The sequence below is a fragment of the Rhineura floridana genome, chromosome 4 (genome assembly GCF_030035675.1).
Source record: "Rhineura floridana isolate rRhiFlo1 chromosome 4, rRhiFlo1.hap2, whole genome shotgun sequence".
In the NCBI taxonomy this organism is placed as follows: Eukaryota; Metazoa; Chordata; class Lepidosauria; order Squamata; family Rhineuridae; genus Rhineura; species Rhineura floridana.
In genome coordinates this window covers 159,652,080-159,660,607 of record NC_084483.1, presented here as the reverse complement: position 1 = coordinate 159,660,607, position 8,528 = coordinate 159,652,080, and the positions used below count along the sequence as shown (strand labels likewise).

General features: G+C 41.6%; 1 pseudogene; it reads left to right on the top strand.

Annotated features, from left to right (window-relative positions):
* The first annotated feature begins 6,059 nt into the window (after positions 1-6,059).
* Positions 6,060-6,179, top strand: LOC133384629 (5S ribosomal RNA; annotated as a pseudogene).
* Positions 6,180-8,528: the final 2,349 nt, after the last annotated feature.

Here is an 8,528-nt window from a genome sequence, read left to right as displayed (position 1 = left end):
AGAAAGTGGCTGAGATCCTGGAAGTAATTATGTTTCAGAAAATAATGGATGAGATTGAGATAAGAACATAAGAACATAAGAAGAGCCTGCTGGATCAGGCCAGTGGCCCATCTAGTCCAGCATCCCGTTCTCACAGTGGCCAACCAGGTGCCTGGGGGAAGCCCGCAAGTAGGACCCGAGTGCAAGAACACTCTCCCCTCCTGAGGCTTCTGGCAACTGGTTTTCAGAAGCATGCTGCCTCTGACTAGGGTGGCAGAGCACAGCCATCATGGCTAGTAGCCATTGATAGCCCTGTCCTCCATGAATTTGTCTAATCTTCTTTTAAAGCCGTCCAAGCTGGTGGCCATTACTGCATCTTGTGGGAGCAAATTCCATAGTTTAACTATGCGCTGAGTAAAGAAGTACTTCCTTTTGTCTGTCCTGAATCTTCCAACATTCAGCTTCTTTGAATGTCCACGAGTTCTAGTATTATGAGAGAGGGAGAAGAACTTTTCTCTATCCACTTTCTCAATGCCATGCATAATTTTATACACTTCTATCATGTCTCCTCTGACCCGCCTTTTCTCTAAACTAAAAAGCCCCAAATGCTGCAACCTTTCCTCGTAAGGGAGTCGCTCCATCCCCTTGATCATTCTGGTTGCCCTCTTCTGAACCTTTTCCAACTCTATAATATCCTTTTTGAGATGAGGCGACCAGAACTGTACACAGTATTCCAAATGCGGCCGCACCATAGATTTATACAACGGCATTATGATATCGGCTGTTTTATTTTCAATACCTTTCCTAATTATCGCTAGCATGGAATTTGCCTTTTTCACAGCTGCCGCACACTGGGTCGACATTTTCATTGTGCTGTCCACTACAACCCCGAGGTCTCTCTCCTGGTCGGTCACCGCCAGTTCAGACCCCATGAGCGTATATGTGAAATTAAGATTTTTTGCTCCAATATGCATAATTTTACACTTGTTTATATTGAATTGCATTTGCCATTTTTCCGCCCATTCACTCAGTTTGGAGAGGTCTTTTTGGAGCTCTTCACAATCCCTTTTTGTTTTAACAACCCTGAACAATTTAGTGTCGTCAGCAAACTTGGCCACTTCACTGCTCACTCCTAATTCTAGGTCATTAATGAACAAGTTGAAAAGTACAGGTCCCAATACCGATCCTTGAGGGACTCCACTTTCTACAGCCCTCCATTGGGAGAACTGTCCATTTATTCCTACTCTCTGCTTTCTGCTTCTTAACCAATTCCTTATCCACAAGAGAACCTCTCCTCTTATTCCATGACTGCTAAGCTTCCTCAGAAGCCTTTGGTGAGGTACCTTGTCAAACGCTTTTTGAAAGTCTAAGTACACTATGTCCACTGGATCACCTCTATCTATATGCTTGTTGACACTCTCAAAGAATTCTAATAGGTTACTGAGACAGGACTTTCCCTTGCAGAAGCCATGCTGGCTGTGCTTCAGCAAGGCTTGTTCTTCTATGTGCTTGGTTAATCTGTGCTTGGTTAATCTGTGCTTGGATAACGAAACAAACCCTGAGACAGGGTAGACAGGAGATGAAAATTGAATTTGGCAAAATGAAGCAGGAGCTTAAAGAAATAGGGGATCTTGTGAGAGCATTAGAAGATGAAAAAAGTAAAATTAAAGGGAAGATGCAAGCCCTGGAGATTGGAACAAATGTGGAACTGGAAAAAGACTTGGAGTTTATGGATATTAGAGATAAAATTTACTGTTTGGAATTCAACGTTGTCTCTGAAGAAATTAATGAAGATATTAGAGATAAAGTTATCAATGTCTTGGATAAATTTCTGGACTGGAATGATGTGATGGAGCTTGACATAGAAAAAATCTATGGAATTAATTACAGATATGTGACAATGGAAAAACTCTCAAGAGATGTGCCAGTGCATTTCGTAAAAAAGAAGAACAGAGATATGACTTTACAACAATATTTCAGCAACACATTCAGAATTGATGGCAAGGAAATATTTATGATAAAGGAAATTCCCATCAGACTCTTATTATATGACTATGGCTATGACAGCAAGATTATTATGGGATATTGATAATGGAAGAATGGCTACTGAAATTACTGGACTTAACAGGATTATTGAAGATGGAAGATGGAATTAACATTGATAATGGAAGAATGGCTATTGAAATTATTGGACCTAACAGATTTGATGAGATGGATTAATCGACATGTTTATTTGGAGAAAAATTGATAGATATATTTCTCAAGGAATTGAAACCTCTCTTTGACTTTTTGTGGAAAGAATAAAGTAATGTTTATGAGATTTGATGATTAATTAAGATAACTACTGGAGGAAAGTGATTTTGTAATATAATTTAAGAGACAGGTTTGTTATATATTGTAGACCTATAACTGATCTGCGACAAATCGGAAGTCAACATTTTATTTTATTGTTTAATTATTTTTGTTTAGTTTTGTTTTTGAAAATTTGAATAAAAATTAATGATAAAAAAAAAGAAGAAGAAGACTGTTCGGAAACTTAAATTGGTACAAAGAGCTGCAGCCAGAGTGCTAACCGGGGCTGGTTACAGGGACCATACAACTCCCCTGTTACAACAGCTCCACTGGCTGCCAATTTTGTTTCCGGTCACAATTCAAAGTGCTGATTTTGACCTACAAAGCCCTATACGGCTCAGGTCCAGGCTATTTGACAGATCGTATCTCCCTACATGAACCTGTCCGGGATTTGAGATCTTCAGGTGAGGCCCTTCTTGTGCTCCCCACACCTTCGCAAGTACATATGACGAGGACACGAGATAGGGCCTTTTTGGTGGCCGCCCCTAGGCTATGGAACTCCCTTCCAAGTGAGGTACGATTAGCTCCCTCCTTGCCGTCTTTCCGGCGACAAGTAAAGACTGTTTTATTTCAACGGGCATTTGGGATAGAGAACGACCAAGATTAAATGTCATAGGATTGGTGACTACAGTATATGATTTTATTATTTTAAATTGTCCGCTGTTTTTAACGTATGTTTTATGGTTTTTAATTTTTCTCATAGTTTAATTCTATTTTAATTGTATATTTCTGTATGTTTTAATGGTGTTGTTTTTAGTTGTAAGCCACTCTGAGTCCTATTGGAAAAAGGGCGGGGTAGAAATAAAGTTTTTTATTATTATTATTATTATAGTGATATTTATTTGTGTCAATCTTCGTGTGTTTTATCCTATATTATTATTTTGTTTTGAATAACTTTGTTAGAATTGCATGTTTGCTGTGAAATTATTTTATACATTTTGTAGTAATAAAAAGGCTTATCCTGTTCTACTCCCTCCCAGCTTGCCACACCTCCTCTCTGCCCACTTTTTGCCACTTGCGCTCAGTGCTCAGTTCCTAGCAGTATTCTGCTAGGACAATAGTAAGCACAATAGTATTCTGCTAGCACAATCATTTCCCCACTAGTATAGTGCACTAGTGCAGGGCTACTCAGGACAGAAGTGATTCTGTTCCACTTAACAGATATGACTGGAGGATGGGATCACTGTGTTAATAGTTTGCTTATCTGCTCAGGAAACAAGGCACAGTAGTGGTAGCTTCACTCACCTGAGAAGTATATTTCCATTCCAAGTTTCAAAGATTTACAGTTTCCAGTCACTTATCTACATGAATTAGCACGGGAATCTTCAGTATCCATCTTCTTCTAAACATTACAGACAGCACATAGATGAGATGAGACAGAGAAATAGATCTGGGTTTCCTGAGTGTACAGATTCTGGTTTCATTGAAATAACTGTGTCTTCCTGTTAATAGTAAGTGGCAAGCTTAGCTTTTCCCTTTCATTTTTGCTGCATACTTTTCAGTGCTCATGGAAATTAATAACAAAAGTCACTTGTTCCATTTCCAAAGGTGGGTTAAAATTATATTCCTGCCAGAACAAACTCTGAAGAATCTTAGTGTCTTGTGAGTTTGCTGTTGCTACATAGCCATGTTGTCAACAGTTTGTTCCTAGAAGGAACAGTGATCTCCAAAAGCATACCACATTTTTTACTGTCTCTGAGGGTGATGACAGTGAAATAAAAATCTCATGTGTTGACTTTTTCACTGCAAAGTATCATGCCAAGCAGCTTCTGGCAGATTTTCATTAATAAACTTGTGGGCCCAATTATGCACAGCTAGTGATTGGCGAATCAGTTTCTCTTCATTTCTTATTTTTCCAGTCTTAAATTCTCCACATTTCCACATCAGTGTGCAATTTTTTTTTAAAAGGATGACAATTCATCAGCATTTTAGTGTGAATTTCTCCTAATCTGTGGCCCTCCAGATGTTGCTGGACTACAGCGCCCCATCCTTCCTGATTATTATCCATGCTGGCTGGGGCTGATGGTAGTTGGAGTCCAACAAAATCTTGAGGGTCACAGGTTGGCCACTTCACTTCACTAAAATGCCCTTCTGGCTATATATATATTTTAAATATTATCAAAATATTATCAATATACTACTTAAATGAAACACTGTTACAGTGCTACAACTGTATATACTAATTTTTAAAAATGTTGGAAAGAAACCCTTTCCAGTCATGGCCATTTCCCACATTGCTAAAATGACAGTGACTAGAAAGATGGGGCAGCAGGCGGGTTTCATCTCTAGCCTTTCTGTGATCTGAGAAAAGATGGTAGAACCACAGAGAAAATGTAAGATGACAATGACTGGACTGACAGTGCCTTGTAGATGCCCCGTGAAAAGTGAGTAAATGAACCAGCGAATCCCACACTAAATGCTTCATATGGGGGCACCCTAGATTTCAGCATACATCGAGATTTTTTAAAAATAATGTGCAGGAAGGTTTATTTGTAGGGGAGAGCATTCAAGTCATGCAGTCTCCAGCACTGCAGCCTAAATCTCTACAGTTCAGGAGCACGGGGAACTGCCTTAGACCAAGGCAGACTATTGATCCATCTAACTCAGTACTGCCTACAGTGACTCCTATTGGGAGGAAAGGCGGGATATAAATTTAATAACAAAGAATAATAAATAGCTCCTTAGCCTGGAAATGCCGGGGATTGAACTGAAGACCTTTTGCATGCAAAACATATTTTCTACCACTGAACTACATCCCCTCCCCTAACTATAGGAATAGGGTAACCATGCGATGTGCAGTTTGTATAAACTGGCTGCACTAACTGTGCTGAATGTACAACTTGCCCTTAGCCCCAAATTATATGCAGTGATCACTGGTTCAGTTGCATCCTGTGTCCATTCCCCATGTTCCAATAGGACTGTTTCCCAGCCTGGATGGATACTTCTCATGTCCTCAACAAATGTTCCTGGCAACATTTTCTGAAATGGTCTTCAGTGTTGCATTTCTCCTTTTCTGGAATGTTTATCTTGGGCAAGCAGGGTGGGGTGCTTTTCACAGATGCCGAGTATTCTTAACTACATTGAATGAGACAAATGCATTTATTAAGGTCTGAGGCAGAATGCCAAACAAAAGGAAGCTGGGAAAGATGCTAAGGCAAAGACAATCTGCACTAAAGCAGAAAGAAGTAATAAATAGGAAAATAGACAGAGGCTGTATACCAAACTGTGTTTGATAGATATTGTTATAACTTGATGTGAGTTGTGCCTGTTCATGTACTGTTTGCAGGAGTGTTCACTGGTCCCAAATATCAAATTGTATTTGTTACTGATCTGAAGTATGTGCTGAGATTCCACCGCAGGTTGCATTGCAAATGTGATATCATCAGAATCCACCTCCTTCTTGACAGACTAATGCCTTTTTCAGTTCATGGTCTTTGGACCTATTTCTTCTGCACCCAGGTTTGGCTATATATTTACAAACTGTGGGTATGGGGGGATTCATATCTAACAGTACAATTATATGCATGTCTGCTCAGCACTAAATCATACTGAGTTCAAAGGCGCTTTCTCCCAGGTAAGGGTATATAGCGGGGAAGGGGAGGCTTTTGAGCCGGAGGGCCACCTTCCCTTGTAGGCAACCTTCGGAAGGTGACATGCCAGTGCTGGGTGGGGTCAGAGGCAAAAGTAGGCAGAGCAATGAAAGTAAATTTTACGTCTGTACAATAGGCTACTACGGCCATACAACCCTGAACACGCCCGATCTCGCCTGATCTCGGAAGCTTAAGCAGGGTCAGGCTTGGTTAGTACTTGGATGGGAGACCACCTGGGAAAACCGGGTGCCATAGATTTAGAGGAAAGCAATGGTAAACCACCTCTGAATACCTCTTACCATGAAAATCTTTTTTCATGGATGGATCCCCATCCCTGACTTAGGACACAGTGCAAGGATGAGGAAGCGGTGGCCCTCCTGGTGCTGTTCGACTCCAACTCTTACCAACCTCATCCGCACAGCCAGTGGTCAGGGATGATGAGAATTGTAGTACAGCAACATCTGCAGTGCCACAGGTTCCCCACCCATGGCATTATGGAAAACAGAAAAAAGCTTTGCCTCTTCTAGCCTTCTATAATGATGGAACTGTAAACAGCAACCCTTTGGTCATTCAGTGCTTTTACACTCAGGTCTGGCATCAGCAACTACGGTAGCTGCCATGGCCCTAGCAGGCTTCATAGCCGTGGTTCTTGCCCTGGACCTTCCATATCAGGCAGCTATGCCTGTGACCCTGCATATTAATTTCCCCAATGTCCTGGAATAACACCAGTTTGGGCACTCTGGGGTCTTGTGGGAAATTAAAACAACAGGCCCCAGCTAATCCTGGAGTGCTGCTGATGTTATCACCTGGTACATTAACACCTGGGGGGACATTAACATAAAAAGGGCTCCATCATAGGGCACTTTGCCCAGGGGCCCCTCAGCCTGGATCTGGCTTTGCTCCATTCCACTTAGCTCATGGAACTTGCAGTTACTCCAGTCTTCCAAGGAACAAAGATGAAGGTGCTTAAAGGGTGTTTGGGTGCAAGTATTATCAGTTTTAATTTAGCCTTGTGCTTTGGTTAACTGGTTGTCTCACAGTAAGTGAAGGCTGATAGAGGTATCAGGACTAGAGAGGAATAGAAGTATGAAAAAATATTGTCATTTTGCATCATATATGGCAGTTGTTTAGACCAGATGTTGGGGCCAACTGCCCTCAGCCCTAGTCAGCATGGACAATGGTCAGGGATGAAGGGAGTTAGTATCCAACAACATCTAGACAGTCATAGATTACCCTTCCACAGATCAATGTTTTTAAAGGTTCTTAACATTTAAAATGTTTTATTTGTTTTTCAAGTTTTAAATGTGTATTTTATTTTATTTTTAAGATTATTGTTTTCCTTGTTTGCTATCCAGGGCTTCTTTAGGAGGAAGGGTAGGACAGAAGAATAAATGACGGATCATCCCTGGTTTAGACCCATGATTCCCAGATGGTGTGCTATGACAGGGTCTGAAAGTGGGCCTTGAAAAATTAGGCCACCATGTCGGATACATCCACCACTCTTAAGGCAGGAAGATTCTGTGAAACATTGATCATCCATCTCTCTAACAGTACGTGGAGGAAACCTCATCCCCAAGCAAGGGAGTAAGGATACACTGGGCTTTCCTTGTGTAGGCCACACTACAACTGCTAAGTTGCAAGACGATCTCTGAGGGCTTATCCAAATGGAGCGGGATAATCCACGGTTTCCATATTCGGTTTGTCATCTGATAGTCCTCACTTTGCCTTTTAGTTCGCTCTTTCCCAATTAAAAAAACCGCTTTTTTGCACACGCACACGCAGCGGGAAGACCCCTACATTCTTTTCGCTTTTTCCAAGCTCCGCCTCTAAAACCTCCCCCTATCAACCAATTGGTCAGCAAAAAAATTACATATGCTCCTCTCTCCCTTTGCAACGAAGCACAAAGGAGTTCTCGACTCGGAAGGAAAGGCTGCTGGTCAGTTTCATGCCTGCCTTGTTTGTATTTGCGATATTATGCTTAAATGAATGTATGCTTTTCCGCCTTTATTGATATTTAAGGAGATACACACGCTGGCAATTGCACTTATTTCTCCAAAAAAGCAAGAAACTGTCACTCCCCCTCCTTCTCCCTTTCCTTCCCACAGAGAATGAAATTGACAAAGCTTTCCGGAGCAGGCTTGAAACCGCCTAGAAGCCCTTTTCTTGTTTGTAATTGCGATATTACACTTAAAGGAATGTATGCTTTTCTGATTTGAAGCAAAAACTCCAGCAAGTAGAATGAAATTGACAAACCTTTCGGAGGCAGGCTGAAACTGACCACCCCCCCTTTCTCGCTTGCTGTGCATTGCAGATCTCACCCAGAGCGGCCACTCAGTTTGCAGGCGCAGTAGTTGCAGACCCCCCCAACACCCCACCATTGCAATGATTGGTTCAATTTTCCCGGGCTTATTCTCGCACATGCGCAAAAGTGCAGATACGTGATTGGCTGGAATGAGGAGAAGGGGCAAGGGGAAACGCCCAAGAACCGCCAATCAGCTGTAAAGTCCGTGGTATTGCATCCTAACTCCTGAAGGCACAGCGGATGATTCCCAATTTTAAACAGCAAATCGCATTTTTGCCGGTATTGCAAGGAGCAGATTTAACCTG